The sequence below is a fragment of the Euprymna scolopes genome, chromosome 11, assembly GCF_053919585.1.
Source record: "Euprymna scolopes isolate OS-2025 chromosome 11, ASM5391958v1, whole genome shotgun sequence".
Classification (NCBI taxonomy): domain Eukaryota; kingdom Metazoa; phylum Mollusca; class Cephalopoda; order Sepiida; family Sepiolidae; genus Euprymna; species Euprymna scolopes.
The window spans coordinates 38,760,679-38,776,913 of record NC_136492.1 but is presented as its reverse complement, the minus strand read 5'-3'; the positions used below and the strand labels follow the sequence as shown (position 1 = coordinate 38,776,913).

The 16,235-nt window shown below is 37.6% G+C and overlaps 1 protein-coding gene across 2 annotated transcripts in view; it reads left to right on the top strand.

The window, feature by feature from the left end:
* Positions 1-16,235, top strand: part of LOC145287841 (histone deacetylase 3-like) — a 653,483-nt gene that overhangs the window by 352,163 nt on the left and 285,085 nt on the right. The window lies entirely within an intron of this gene.

Genomic DNA, 16,235 nt, shown 5'->3' with positions numbered 1-16,235 from the left:
GGAGAGGTAGATCAGATATGAATGTACGGAAGCTATCCCAGTCCGCCATAGAGTATCGGTTTACAGTACAGTGGAGAGGTACGTCTGTAGATTTATTATATTTCATTTTTATCTTAACTGATACGACGCAGTGGTCAGAGGATTCCAGAGGAGATAGAACGGAACATGAGCATATTTCAGGGGAAGTGGATAGAAAAAGGTCTAGAAGGCTTGCGTACTGACCGGTAGTATCGGGCACACGGGTGGGCTCGCGGACAATCTGAGTGAGATCATAGGCAATGGCAAAATCATGACCGAACCTCCCCTCATCATCACTCTTATTTGAGTGGGTCAGCCATTCCACATTATGGACATTGAAGTCACCGCTAATGTGAATGTTAGCTGAGGGATGAGCAGACAGGATGTGATCAATTTTTTCTGATATACTCTTAAAGATAGTAACTCCGCTGTTGTGGGGGTGATAGAGGGCAAATATAAATGCAGTGGTGTAAGCAAGTGCAACCCGGAAGCACATATAAGGTAGATTAGAGTCTTCTCTGGAGGTATCCCTGCCACATGGAAAGCCATCTTTAATGTAGGCACATATTCCATGCCCGTGGCGATCTTGGGGGTCAGATTTAGATGTTAAGTTAGAGTATCCTTTAATTATGAACTCTTCTAGGGAGGTGGTCGGCCCTATTCCAGTTTTGCTTAGAAAGAATATGTCAGGTTTCGTCTCCTGTAATTGAGTTGCAACCTCTGGAAGGTTAGAACGTAGACCCCTGATGTTGGAGAAGGAGACATGGTAGTAGGAGGATAGGGTTCTAGGTTTATTCGTGTTTTCTTTTTTAAGATATTTCATGTTGAGGATTTTGGGGTTTGTGGAACAGGTCAGCATACTTGGTTAGAGCAGAACAGAGAGGGAAAGTAAAAGAGGAAAGACAGGAAAATTTTTTTTTTTCTTTTTGTAGCATATGATAAGGTAAAGCCGTAACAATTACCCACTAGTATGGTATCGAGAGGCCCCACCAGAGACTACTGCATGGTCCAGAATCCATTCACCAAATGGCAATACAGCAGCCCCAGTACTTTGCACATGCTGATAGGACAGCCTCCTTAGTGGTTAATCCAAGGTTCGGGTCTCTTACTATCAGGCGGTTAACGTCAGCCCAGATGAAAATGTTTACCTCCAGCACCCTTACTAGTGACATGGCCGCAAGGATAGACATAGAGACAGAAAATTTCCGACATCTCAGACTACTGTTCACGAAGTACTACTGACCTGGGAAGCAGCTTTTTCTTTACCCTTTGTCAGAAACATCACTCATTAGAAATGAGGACTGAGGGACAAAAAAGGAGAAGCGAGAGTTACACATCCACTGCATTATTTACTCTCCATTAAAAAAAACAAAAAAAAACGGTAAGAGGGACTTATTTATATCTACTTAGTATAAGTCCTTTGCCCATTCCCAGTTTAGAATAGAATTTGAAGATAGTCTCCCCTCCCATATTAATCCGTGGAAGTTTTTTTTTTTTGCTTTAGGTACCTCGCGATAGAACCTTTGAGATTAAACTGATAATTACGTTTCAATAATGCAACTTGTGAGGTCAGCTTATGTTTTTAGATTGGGGGCATCTTATTTAAAGGCTAGTTTAGGGTAATACCAGGCGTATTTAACAAAAAAAAGTTTAAAACACGAGTAATAAGACATGATAGGTAATGTTAAGGAGTTTCAATTTTAGTAAGACTGCAATAAGAGAACAAAGATAAATAAATAAAAAATATATATATATATATATATATATATATATATTTTAATACACAAAAATTGGCAAAATTAAGACAAGATACATTTCAACAGTTATGAATAAAGTTTTTAACTTAGCTCTGAAGGCACCGACCCTTTCTTCTGAGGTCATCTCGAAAACTGACTAGTAGCTAGCAGACCTGGGTTGTTCTGGTACTTACGGGATGTGGTGGGTGTGGGGGTTAAATGCTTTTAACTTTTTTTTTTTTTTTTTAAATATCATTAAGAGTTATTTTTTTTAATATCATTAAGAGTTATTTTTTTAAAAAATATCATTAAGAGTTATATTTGGTAAAAAAAAAAAACAAGGATATTCAGGGTCTTCTACCTCCTGAATTTCCTCTCAAAACTGAAAATAATCTGAGTGACATCCATATATGATCAGTAAATCTGTCGATAGGGGTTTCCTCTCAAGATCTATAGCTCTTGATATATTAAAGGCATTTGAAAGGCTTTGGCATAAAGGTCTACTTCACTTATGGAATATCTGGAAATGTCTTCTCAACTATCAAATCTTTTCTCTCCAATAGTTTTATACTAGTAGTCATCAATTGGAAAAAGTCTGAAGCTCAAAGTATCAATGCTAGTGCGCCTCAGTAGGGTAGGTTGATTTGCAACTTTTTTCAGAAAATCAACATGGCATTGGTGATGATAGTTGGGATTTGATGTGATAAGAACATATACCAAAAATTAGATTCCTATCTTGAACAGAAAATTTAAAAAATCGTGTAGAAAAATGCTGAGAAATCTTTCATTTTCATAGCATTTTACACAATACTGACTTTGAAATTTCACTATTTTTATAAAAAATCCAATTAAAATTGATATATTTATATGAAATACATTGAAAGAAAAGTAAATACATGAATTATAATTTTAATTATGAATCACAACTTGCAAAATATCTCAACTTTTACTGTATTGATTAAACAAAAATTGTCAAAAAAAGCTAATTAGCAACTAAGTCTTCTAAATTTCACAATTCAAAAAGATATGTGGAGATGTATTACACATTATAACAACTTGATACAAGTTACAGAACCATGTATTTTAATTTTTTATTAAACACAATAATATAAACTGTTATAATAGAGCTAAATTGTTCTGTATAATTTCCTTTTGAGGAAAATGAAGGTCTAATTTGCTTTGTAATAATGTGTCTGTCTTGCTTCCTTCCCATATACTACTTTTTGAGAAAAATCAATCAAATTTTACCAGTGTGTGGCTGTAAAATTGATAGCAGTAATCTTTTTAGTCTTTTTTAGTTGTTCACTATTTCTGGAAAAAAACAACAGAAAAACAAAACAATTATTTGAAAACAATTATTTTTTTTATATTTTTGTGATGTAATATGAATAAAACTGACTATTGTTTGGGTAAATTATAAATAAAATTTAATGGATAAATATTTATTTACCTAATGGACAAAATCGTTTGAATGCCCTCTTCTCTCACATCTAATTCATCAGAGTTTATCATCAATATTATGATATTTTCTGGAAGTAGTGCAAAAGCACTATATTTTGAACTGTTTAAAACAGTAATTTGGATTCCAGTTAACTGTTTTGTTTTCTGAATCATATTAAAATATATTGTTGTTGGTTAAAAAAAATTGTCAGTTTTGATCTGAAACCAACTAACTGCATACACTTGTATGATAAATTTGACCAGAATGTTTAATTTATCATAGTGTTTGAGGATAGACACCTCTGGTCCATAAACATATTAACCTTGTCGCTTATGTTAGCCATCTTGCTTGATTCAAGGGCCCAATTTTCTAAGCTGCTTAACATCTCCTCGAGAAATGCCAGCAGTATACTCAAAAAGTAGTCTCTGGTCTTCACACTTAAATTATTTGTTTCTTCTGCTGTCAGATAATGATGATCGGGAGGAGCACTATTTTTTTTTTAGAATTCTACTTGAGGCAAATCTTGATAATTATTGATACAAAGTTTCCCCAAAGGACCAGTAAATATTTAAGGCTTTTTGTTGTTCCATCAATTAATTTAAAAATTGTTCTAGTGGAACCTGAAAATTGCAAAATTTGCATGTTTAATAATAGAGCCAGATTACATAATAAATACCAATATATTCTATTTTCCACAAAAAAGGAACACAATTTCAGGTGAATCTATAGAATTCATTTTACCTCCTTGATAGGAGGACAAGTGCAGACTATGTGCCTTGTTTGACAATTTTCTTTCTTGCACTTTACTGCAAAGTCTCAAGACAGGAAGTTTACAGCTACAAGAAAATATATCAAACAGTCTAGCAACTTTGGTTGCTGCAAAAGATTTCCTGTCGATCTGTTTGGCTCTCTTATAGCAAAATATATTGACCTTCTGTCCTATATAACGTTCCCCTAACAAGGGCAATTGTGGATTAACTGCTTGCTAAATACTAATTAATTCCTTAGCAATTAAATTAGAAATCTCACTGCAACAACAGTTTCATCCAAACGACAAGGTGGACCAGCAAATTTTCTGAACTACGGGTTAAAACTGGACATTGTGCTTTTACTGCATTCTAATCAGAAAAGTAAAATAAACAAACTGAAAGAACCTGATTTAAGCTATCTTCCAGTTGCATATGTAAAAAAAATAAGTGCTAGTTATAAGAAATAATGAAAAACTTTGTAGAGTTGAATTAGATGTATTGAAGAGAGAGAGGTCCAAACCAAATAAAAGGCATAGTAGTGTTTAGACATTTTTAGCAGATTTTACCTCCTCATCCGATAACATGAATTTATCGATAAAGAGATTCATTCTTGCTGTAGCTGTGCCATTTTAAACAAGTGTTTAGAGTTTGAAAAACCAGTGCTTGTGCCGCTATGTTACCATGCTATTTTTAATAGTATTTTCAAGTTAAATTTAATTTTTATGAAATTTTTGTTTATTAAATTCTTAGGTGAAAGTACAGAATAGTTACAACACAACCTCCTATCCTCCCCATGTTAAGAATGGCTTTCTAAATAATAAAGTTATTTTAGCACAACAACAATACAACATAGATGCACAAATAACGAAAAACCTTTAAAGGAGTTTTCTTATTTACTTGTATCAATCTTTGTGGGTTATCTGATTTTAAAATTATAATTTTAGAAAAAAATATTGCCTAAAAACAATTACTCCCTAAAAATAAAAGAAATAAAAATTTAACACTAATTTTCTGCAAAGTATTTTTTATTAAGTAGAAAAACTTGAAAATTTACGTGGTTATGTTTCGTAAAGAATGTGTAGAATAAAATTATATGAACTACTTTTTGTTTTTTAAGATAAAACTGAAGTATTACCATATTTTAATAAAAATTTCAAATAGAATTTGATGTGACATATTAGGTTGATGAAAAAATGTTTTTGATGTTCAAACGAACGTCAAAAATGCCATTATTTTTGCACCAACCTCTTAAGAAAACAAATTAAAAAAGATAAAACAAATATGTTTAAATTCACTGCAGATACGTGAAATATAATAATATATATTTTAAACAAGCCTTTTTCGTTTTTCCTTTCGAAATAATTAAGCCTAAATTGTAATGTTTACAAATTAAATAATGAACAAACGTTAATTTTCAATATCAATAACGAGCGTGTTTTGCGATAGTGAAATCTAAAATGTTTCCACCCAAAAAAAGTTCCTGAAATGAAAAAGCGAACTTTGGTCATTATTATTTAAAAAACATAATTTTGCCTTTACACTTAATATTTATTTTATTAATTCACTATTTTCACTCATTTTATTTAAAAATATAGTTTAAAACATTCTAAATAAGGATTCCATTTTCTTAACAGTATGGATTGTTTTGATAACGGGTAGTGCTTAACAATTCACCGAAAAACTTTTAATAGCTTCAATTTTTCAAATTTTAAAGTCATTTCCTCAAGCAAAGATAACGATTTTGAAAAAAATATTTTGTGTAGGTCTTTCCTATGTCAAACCCCAACTATCATCACCATTGCCTCACCGGGGTTCCAAAATCGACCTGTCCTAGTGCCTCAGGGATCCATCCTGGCCCAACTGTCTTTATCTTCATCAATGATCTCTTAAATCACATTCTAAGTTTATTTGTCAACATATACACATATGATCTATGGCAACACTTCAAAGGTTAACAGTCTAAGATCTCTCTGAGTATCTCTCCTCAGACCTTGAGCATGTGGTACAATAGGGTAAAAAATGGCTTTTTTAATGCATCTAAAACCAAGCTTTTATCTTTTCATCATAAAGCTTTGATCCCCACTTAGCTCCAATTGATACGAATGGCTCTTGTCTAAAAGAGGTTCTTTGTTTTGACAAACTTCTGGGTCTGACCTTTACTCCTGACCTAAAATGGAAGACTGACATCAAATCTGTTGCCAAGGTTGCTGGAAAAATGGTTGGATCATTTTACGGTTTTAGTAGGTATTTAACTCCTGATTCAATCCTCTACCTGTATTAGTAGCCTGATATGTCCTAAAATGGAGTACTATTGACATGTATCACAAAAGTACACCAACTTGCCATTGCTGTGTGCAGCAAATGCAGCTAATTTCATTTGCAGCGCCTATCAAATCCACCTCTCATAGAAAGAGTTGTTGCAGGTGTTGAAGCAGTCAATAAATTCACCTACCTTGGTAACACAATTGCTGCATGGAGTTTTCAGGCAACTGTCAATTTTACAAAACGCAGGGATACCATTACATGCCAGAGTGGCAGCGTATAACACATTTTCAATCGATACTCTTTTATGGCTGTTAAACATGTTTAACAATGAAGTGTCAGAACGATATGATCCTGGCTGCAGCACGTTGGATGGAAAAAAAAAAATGCCAGTTTAACTGTACTGACCTCCATGAGAAAAGCATGATACACAATGACGTGTCGACTGGTATGACCCTATCATCAGCTGTCAGTCATCTGAAATGCTCTCAAATGTGTTCTACATTGACATCGTTGAACCAAAGTCATGCAGTAAGCTGCTTAAAAAATGGGGATTAATTGATAACCTGATCCTGACAAACAAAATGGCAACAGACAAGAAATATAATAGCAGCGTGAGAGTGAAAAATTGTATAGCTTCCTGTATGGAAGACTATACAACAGAACAAAATATAAAAATAAGTGAATCAATACTTGGATTAAATAGTAGCCAAAACAGAATTTTATATGAACTTTAGTTTATGGATATACCAAGCATTGAAATATGGGAAAATCTGACTTTGTATTTTATAAGATACTAGTGGGGGCTACCCGGTGTTGCCAGGTGTGTGTGCTCAGTGGGGGTAGGGGGTGTTAATCAAAACATAAGAATAAGCGAAGTCAATATATCGAAAAAAACACAAAAAAAATAACGTAAGGCAAACGAACGATGTTAAATGTAAAAATGGGAAAAACAAAAAAAGAAAACGCGAAACAGAAAAACGAATGTTAAAACTTCGTTAAAAAATCTGAAAAATATCCCTCCCCATGAAAAATGGCTTAAATAACCCAGTTTCAATATTAAAATTTAAAAAATCGAGAAAAAAAAATGACATCTCACACCACGATTCGAACCCAAAACCTTTAGATAATGAGGCTGCGCTCTAAGCAACTGAGCTAAGACAACATCGAGGAAATTTTGTCTGTTTTTTCAATATTTAAAGTAAATCATGTTCCGACGTCATATGACGCATGCGTAGAAGTAGCAATACACATGAAAAAATTTAAATTGTTTAAAATATTTCAATATTGGTATATATAGAAAGAGCATGATTAGCTAAGAAAGAATCTTTTTAAATTTTTAAAATCCAATTAAAATCAGGGAAGGTATGACTATTTTTATGCCCTGCGTGTTTGGATATTTTTCCCCTCTTTAAGGCCACATGCATTTTGTCACATTTTTTGCACTACTTTTTCAGTAAAAATGCTATATCTTTGTTAAAACACAAGACTAAGCAATGAAATTTGCCATATAAGTGTATTTTTGTGCAAGGAATCTGCAGTAAATGCACATAAATATGCTGCGATTACTTAAAAATGCCATGTATTCGTTAAAAGAAGTTAGAGAAATCAAAGTTTAGTTGTAATGCATTTTATGTGCCGAAAACTGAAATCGAAATCTAGGATTGGTTAAAAATGAATATATTGCAATATTTCTTTGGTATTATTGTAGATTAATACCTTCTGTTACCCCTCCCCATCTGACCACCTCTCCAAAATATGTGATTCTACCTTTATAGATAATTGCATGTGAACAACTTGAAAAACTTTAATCAAAGATAAACAAAAATTATTTTAGAATTTAATGTAAAATGATTTCTCATTTTGAATCATTCGAGCGTTTTAGGGCAAAATCCGTGACCCGTGTCGAAAGTTTTTGCGAGACATGCAAACACACATATGTTGAATTGTGTAGTGGACTTTCGGTCAGAGTTCAAGTTGTGGATAACTTGACAAAGACTAAAGTTACTTCTCATGAAAGAGGAGAACTATTTATGGCACAATGGGAGATTCCATTGTGCACACATGGGCCAGTCTATTCCTTGGATTGTGATTGGCTGAATCACCTGATTGGATATGCTTGTACATAAATACAAGCCCTCAGTCCAGCTCAATCTGATGTCTGTCTTGTGCATGAGCTGAACCCTTGGTAAGTGTTGCTGCTATTATTGTTGTTGTTGTTGTGTGTTATTGACTAACACAGTTCTTTTGATTATTCTACATCTCCCCTCTCCCCCCCCCACGAGTAGGCTGGGTTGTGTGAGAGGTGTATCTCTCTTTTAGGCCTAGTTTGTTGTGTGGTAGTAACCTAGAAAGAGCTCGGGGAATCCTTGATCGAAAGCGTGGGGATATATGTGTGGTTTGTTATTGGGGTTTGGTTGCTGTGTATGTGCTATTACAGGGAGATAGTGGGATATGCAAGAATGTAGTATCGCTTGAGGGAATTGTTGGTCCTAGTGCTGCACTTGGTATTGGGGTTGGTGTAGGCTTAAGTTCGCATTTTCTGAGGAAACGGCGGTTCCTAAGTGTGATCCTTCCAGATCCGTTAACCCTGATTCGGTATTGTCGATCTGGTAGGGAACTGATGATTTTGCCCGTTGTGTTCCATCTGCGATTGACTGGATTTTGGATGGCTACGGTGTCACCAGCTTGTAATGGTGGAAGGTTGTGGGTATATTTATTGTATCTTTCCACTATTTTTGCATTGCGGTGGTGGAGCATTTCCTCGCGATGTTGTGCCGCTGACACCCATTCAGGATGAGGCTTGTAGAGGATTGGCTGTGATGGGATGGAGTCACGTAGTCGACGGTGAAGTAATAATTGGGCCGGTGATAGGCCAATGCTTTGGATTGGGGTATTCCGATACTGCAAGATGGCCCGGGCAACACTGTCATTGTCCAAGGAACCGTGGGGGCCTGTGTTTCCTTTCACAATCCTCTTTGCAGTTTTTACTGCGAGCTCTGCCCTGCCATTGGATTGGGGATACGCAACAGAAGATAATCTGTGCCTAACACACCATGTTTTCAGGAATTCTTGGAACGTGCTGGAAGTGAAAGGTGGGCCGCCATCGGTGCTGAGTTCTTCTGGGGCACCATATGTTTGGAACAGTTGTCGGCATATGGACATTAATTTGGTTGTAGTAGTGTGACCTGATTCTAGGCGGTATAAAATTAGCCAACCAGTTAGCCTATATGCGCAGGCAAGGTATGTGTGATCTCCAATATAAAAAATATCCATGGCGATTTGTTGGAATGGCCACTCTGGGGATCGTGTTAGAATGATAGGTTCCCTTGGTTGACTAGGTGCGATGGTTGAGCATACCATGCAATTCGCTCTAATACTGCAGATTGATGCATCCATCCCTGGCCAGTACACCGATTCGTTGGCACGTGCTTTCATGCCGACTACTCTTTGGTGTGCAGAATGCAGGCAGTGTAGGACCTTTTTTCGTTGTGTTTTGGGGATGACGATCCTTCGATCCAACAATACTAGACCATTGTCAGTGCTAAGGCGGTGCCTCACCTCCCAATACTCACGGATTTCGGGCGCAGTGAGATTACGTGTTTTTGGGAAGCCTTGCTGTATTGTGTCTATTAATTTGTTATATTGTTGATCGCCACGACCTGCTGAACGAATTAGGTCTGGTGATATCATGGCTATATTACTGCTGTCTGCAAATGTTGCTATTAAGGCTGTTGACTCTTTTATGTTGCTTATGTTGTTCGACTCCAGTATATCCATTTGAGAGGGTTTTGTTGGAAATACATCGAGGAGGGCTTGCACCATCGCCACTGGGTGGCGGGAAACTGCATCAGGGCCTCTGTGCCACTTCCCGGGGCAATGCTGTATGGAAAATCTGTATCTCAGGGTCTTTTCCTTTAGTCTAAAGAGCCGGGGGTTTTGGATCTTGCTCAGATCACGATCGCCAAATATCCCCTTCAGCGGTTCATGGTCTGTGACCACTATGATGTTTGGAGAACCCATGACGAACATACGGCATTTCTCCAATGCCCATGCTATTGCTGCTGCCTCACCCTCTATTGGTGCGTATCTGCGCTCAGCATCCGTGCAAAATCTGCTGCCGGCATATATCAGATGCCAACCTTCGGAACAGCAGATTGGGGCTTTTTCCATGGTACATTGGCAATGTTTTTGTAGGAGTAGGAAGCCCATTCCTTCTTTGCTCCAATCTGGAGGAAGGCAAGTTGCTCTGTCTTTGTCAAATGTTGCTACCCCCTTCTGGACTAGGTGAATTATAACTCGCTTGGAATCTTTGAATGCGTCTTCAAGGTTTTGATTCCAAGCAAATTTGGAGTTTTGTTTGACAAGGTCCCGAAAAGGCACCATAACTGGACCCAGTGAATATGCCCAGGCTACTTGGTTGACAAGCCCAAACCATGATCTGGCATCAGTAATTGTCCTTGGGACTGGAAAATCCTGTATCGCTTGTATCATGGACTCAGAAGGGGTCACTCCTGAAGAAGTTATCTGGAGGCCTCCAAATTGTACGACATCCTGACAGAATTGGAATTTGTCGGTGTTGAGCACAATTCCATTCTTAGCACATTGGAGCAGAAAATCGAAGGTATGATAAAAGGCTCCCTCAATGCTAGAGTCATATAGCAGGGTATCGTCTACTATCTTCACCTTGCGTGGGATATCTTTTATTATTTCATCGTATCTGCGAGTGTAAGCATCCCCAGATGCGACATATTCTTGAGGCATCCTAAGATACATGTATCTTCCCCACTCAGTTATGAAGGTGGTTAATGGTTGAGATTCTTTGTCTAAGAGAATCGAATGGTATCCATCAACAGCGTCTAGGACTGTTTTCTTTGTTCTAGGTGGCACTTGCAGAATGACTGGAATGACGACCCAGTATGGTGGGTTTCTCGCTTGCATTGAGAGTTAAGGTGTTGGTAATCTACTGTTCTCCTTGGATTACCATTCTTTTTGGCAGTTATTACCATAGTACTGCACCAATCAGTAGGCATACCCACGGGTACTGGAGCTATGATACCTTTTTCTACATCCTTCCGAAGGGCTTGTCTTACTGGTTCCTTGAAGTGGAAGGGTACAGGAATTGGGTTATGCCTGGCTTTAGGGATTGCTTCCTCTTTGAGGTGAATGTGGGCAGCTGGGCCGGACATGGCTGGAAATATCCCATCTTTGTTGAATGTCGTTTTGGCAAACTTTTCTAGGAGCCAGCTCTTAAGTTTGCCTATGTTATCTTCTGTTGCAGGAAAAGGGAGGTTTTTGGGGCGATTTGGCAATTGATCTACACACTTTTTAGACTCGGTGTCTACCTCTTCATGTACGTCTGCTAAAGGGTTTGGAAAATGTTTGTGCAATATTCCCACATCGATGCAGGCTGCTCTGCTGAGATAAAGCCGTTGTATGCCCTTGCATATGTAGAGGGCTTGTTTAGTTGTTTTCTCTCTGACCACAAATTCAACTGGTAGCCAACCCTGACACATGAGTGTGAAACCTCCAACTGTTCGTATGATCTTTCTTGATTGGATAAGACTAATCTCTGTGAGGCCCATTTTGATTAAATGCTTTGGTCCCCCTAGACAAATGGCGGCACCACTGTCGGGAAAAACCTTTAGCGTTGTACTACAACTCCTAGGGATATTGACAGCTCGTCTGGGATCTGGTTTTGGTGAGAATGGGATTACTGATGCATTTATTTCAGTTAACAGATCACCTTCTGTAGTCATAATGGTGCCTCTCATTTGATCAAATGTGATATGGGCCATGAGTGTATTCATGGGAGCTTCTTGGTCTTCAAAACTCTTCATCACTGCCGGGGCGATATTTCTTTGTCCGGCACACTGCTGAGAAATGGTTAAGTTTCCCACAAGTGTTGCACATTTGATTCCATGCCGGACATGTTAAATGGCGGGCACTTGTCCTTGGAGTACAGTGTTGGTGACTACCGCAGCCTATGCAGGTTTGACGGGGTTCTTTATCAGCAATGTTATCATTGTGAGTAGCAGTAGAGCTAGTGCGAATATTGCCTCTGCTAGTCCGTACAGCACTGTGTTTTTTTTTTTTGCGATACATTGACATCCGGACTGTAGCTATGTCTGAGGTATCAGTCATTGCGGTTTGGTCCCGTAGTGCAGACTCAAATGCCTCAGCATGACAAATATTTTGGTTGAGAGTTTTTAGCAACCCGGCTTTTGCCAGTAGATCGGTCTGAAGCGTATCATTCGATATCCCTTTGATAAATTGGTCCTTGATGTAAATGTCGGACAGGTCGTGATCGCAGTTGGGGCATGAAAAATTACAGTCTATGGCCGTGGACCTAAGACGAACAAGGTATTGTTGGATGGGTTCATCTTCATGCTGTGATATAGCTGCAAATGTCATCCGATGGACCATGGGATTTGATTTCTGAGTTACCAATGCTTCTGTCATCTCTAGCAGCTTGTCTGGGTTGGTGGTGAAGAACTTAGGGTACGTATTTATGATTGCGTTTTGAACGGATTCATCAGCGCAACTGTATAACTGGGTATTGGCCTGAGAAGTTGGCATGTCCGTTATTCTGGTGAATACTTCCCAGTCAATCCGAAATTTTCTGAATTGTTGAGGGGTCATTTCGAGATGAAGTTGGGGAGGCCTGGCAGCTGGTGCCTTAGCATAGGTGGTCTGGGTAGCGGGTTCCTTGGCTTGTCGAAGGATAGACAGAGCTTCTCCCATTGTTGTGATTCCCAATTCTCTTAGCATGGCTCGATCCATTACTTGAAGGTTTTCTTTCCTCAGTTTTTCCTTCACAAAAGTTGCAGCGTAGCTCTTGGCGGAATCGGCAGCAATGCCTGCTTTGAGGAAATAGTCTTCCTAATCTTCTGTCTCGAATCCTGTTCGTAGCGCCATGTTGAATTGTGTAGTAGACTTTCGGTCAGCGTTCAAGTTGTGGATAACTTGACAAAGACTAAAGTTCCTTCTCATGAAAGAGGAGAACTATTTATGGCACAATGGGAGATTCCATTGTGCACACATGGGCCAGTCTATTCCTTGGATTGTGATTGGCTGAATCACCTGATTGGATATGCTTGTACATAAATACAAGCCCTCAGTCCAGCTCAATCTGATGTCTGTCTTGTGCATGAGCTGAACCCTTGGTAAGTGTTGCTGCTATTATTGTTGTTGTTGTTGTGTGTTATTGACTAACACAGTTCTTTTGATTATTCTACAACATACATACAAACAAACATACATACACACATTTTTGCTTTTATATATATATATATATAGATTTTGATATAAATAAGATTTATGTTCAGCTTTATAGATTTAAAGAATTGATTGGAAATAACTGGGTCATTCCATGTCAATTCACCAACCAGGCCATTACATCCACTGACATTGTGTTGCACAACCATCTGTAAAATATTCAATACTTTTCACATTTGGCAAATTAGTCTTGATCGCCTCGATAATGTTTTTCTGTACCATATAAACAAATGCCACATCATAGAAGTTGTCACTCGATATAATATGAAAATATTGACTTTGTATTGTGTTTTCAAGCTTAAAATAGAGTACCACTGAGTGTAAAGTACATTGAGAGGTACTCCAATGAAATCTCGGGATCTCATCTTGAGCAACAAATTTATAATTTTTAGCAAAATCCCCAAGCAATAAAACTTCGCTATCACTGATATCTTTTTTTTTTTTTTTTTTTTTTTTTTTGCTTTAAATACCTGGATTGTGATTTAGCCAAGTAAGAATTGAGGGGCTAATTTATTTAATTGCAAAACAACTAAATCAACATAATTCCAATAGCATTCATTGATATTTGTCTTCTGTTTCTATTGAAGTACTTGCATCAAGCTCTTGCATTTCCTCATCCAATACACACCTTTGTTTTTCATCATCAAGAAGTTTGCTGATTCGTATTCGGCAATTTAGGACAGAGTTTCTTGCCTGGGATAAGTAACAACTTAGCCTTTGCTTTATCTGCCAACTTCAAAGAAATTGCTTTCAAACTGCCTTTAATTTGCTTCTTATGATTTTTAAATGGATTGCAACAACTCTTTTCAAGCCACACATAGTTAACAAGGTCTGATTGTGATGGTCACAAATAGTCCATATTTTATCCTCAAGTCCTGTCCTATAGGCAATAAGCTTTACATCCATTGCGCCCAAATGATCCACTGAAATTAATCCAACCTGTTTATCATGGAATAAATTAGTACTTGTTTCAACTGTTAGCTCAGTACAAATAGAACAATTCATCTTTTATCTGAAAAAAAACAAAAAAACAAAAAAAAACAAAACTACTTTAATTATTCTGTGTGCTAGTAAAAAATCCAAGTAGGAAAATGCCACCTTTCTCTTTGGATACAGGAGGAAAAGTGACTAATAAATATTTTAGGTGCCACAGACAAGTTCCAGTCTGGGTCAAAGAAGGGTCATTCTGTTGGCCTAATTCTAAATTTATTACAATTATTACCTATCAGAGATCTTATGTTTTAAACAATAGTCTACAAAAAAATTTATTGCACAGGGCACCAAATGTGACCTTTCTGGGTCACCGGCAACCAGTGGTGAACTCTCAGAGATTCTTAAACAGGGATCCCTTGCCACATATGTGCCATGATCGCCTTCTCAGGGAATCCTCCGTAAGTCCTCTTGGCACAGCAGGATCTTGTTGATCAAGTTAGTCAGTGTTGATTTCACCTTCAGGTTGATATGCCGTGTCACGCTGAAAGTGAATAGATTTTCATGCACGCAAAAGAAAGACAAACTCCGGTATCTCTATTCCACCGAGTTCAAGTTAAATTTACAAAATATGATATAAACTTATATGCAATTGCCCAGTAGTTGATTTCTTACTAAACACACTATTGAGTCTCAATTAGATTTAGTACTCTCCGTTTTTGCGGTAGCGACAGACAGGTGGAAATGGGTGTGTGTGTGGCAACGACTCTTCGATTAGGATGAGATTCGCTCAAAAACTCAGCTTCAACTCACTGATTTTGGCATGGGTATTTGCTGATATACAAGGTATTGGGGTAGGGTAGGTTGTTCTCTAGAACAATCGCCAATTAGTATGTCATTTAAGAGGAATTCCTGATTCCCTGCATGTGTGCTTGTGATTCTGCGAATGCTCAGTTTCGGTTCTCACGATCAAGGAGGTTAACCCCCGTAACCCTTCGTCTGACCTCGGAAATGAAATCATATTTGTTATGTTCTCAAAACGACATCAAATTGTCACTTTCCCACCAAACAATAAAATGTATATGTTGGTTTCACAAAAATAATAAAATTCACAACTTAACTCTTCCTTCCAGCAAAGTCGGGCCCCCCGCTGCCTGGGCACGCAATAATGCTTAACAATTAATTCAGGCAAAGTTGCCCAGCATTCTTCAGTGTTTCGGAATTCTTAATGGGGAGTCCTACTGCTCCTAGCAGCGGTCATGCCATATTCCGCCCCCCCCCCCTCCCTCCCAGGCTCATTGGTTTCTATGCAAACGAATGAGTTTAAGGCATCCGCCCACACCATCTCCGTCCCGTCACCCGCTCACTGCAATTAATACCAGCTGGTTTCATCCGCTGTCTCCTTTCCCTTGTTGCTTCACCTGTTAGAAAAGAGAAGCATATATATAGTCCGAACTCGAGTTCACAACCACCCACAGATGAGGGTTTTCCACACCAGTTCGTCATGCGAGCCGTTCCCCTTCTGGGATTTAGAAGTTCAAAAAGTTAATTCAATAAAATCAAAAATTCAAAAAGTTAAAATAAAAAAAAGTCAAAATTCGAAGAAAGTCCAAAATTGGCAAAGTTTCATTACTCTTGTGGTCACCAAGATTATAGCAGTTATACAGTCCCTTTCTCTCTCTTTTCAACACAATTATACAGTTTTTTCTTTAAGAAATCATGAGTCGCTCGTTTTTTTCCAATAACAAGAGTTATAACACAGTTATAAAAGTTACTCAGAATTTTTCACAAATTAAAAGCGGACATTTTTTTTTTTTTTTT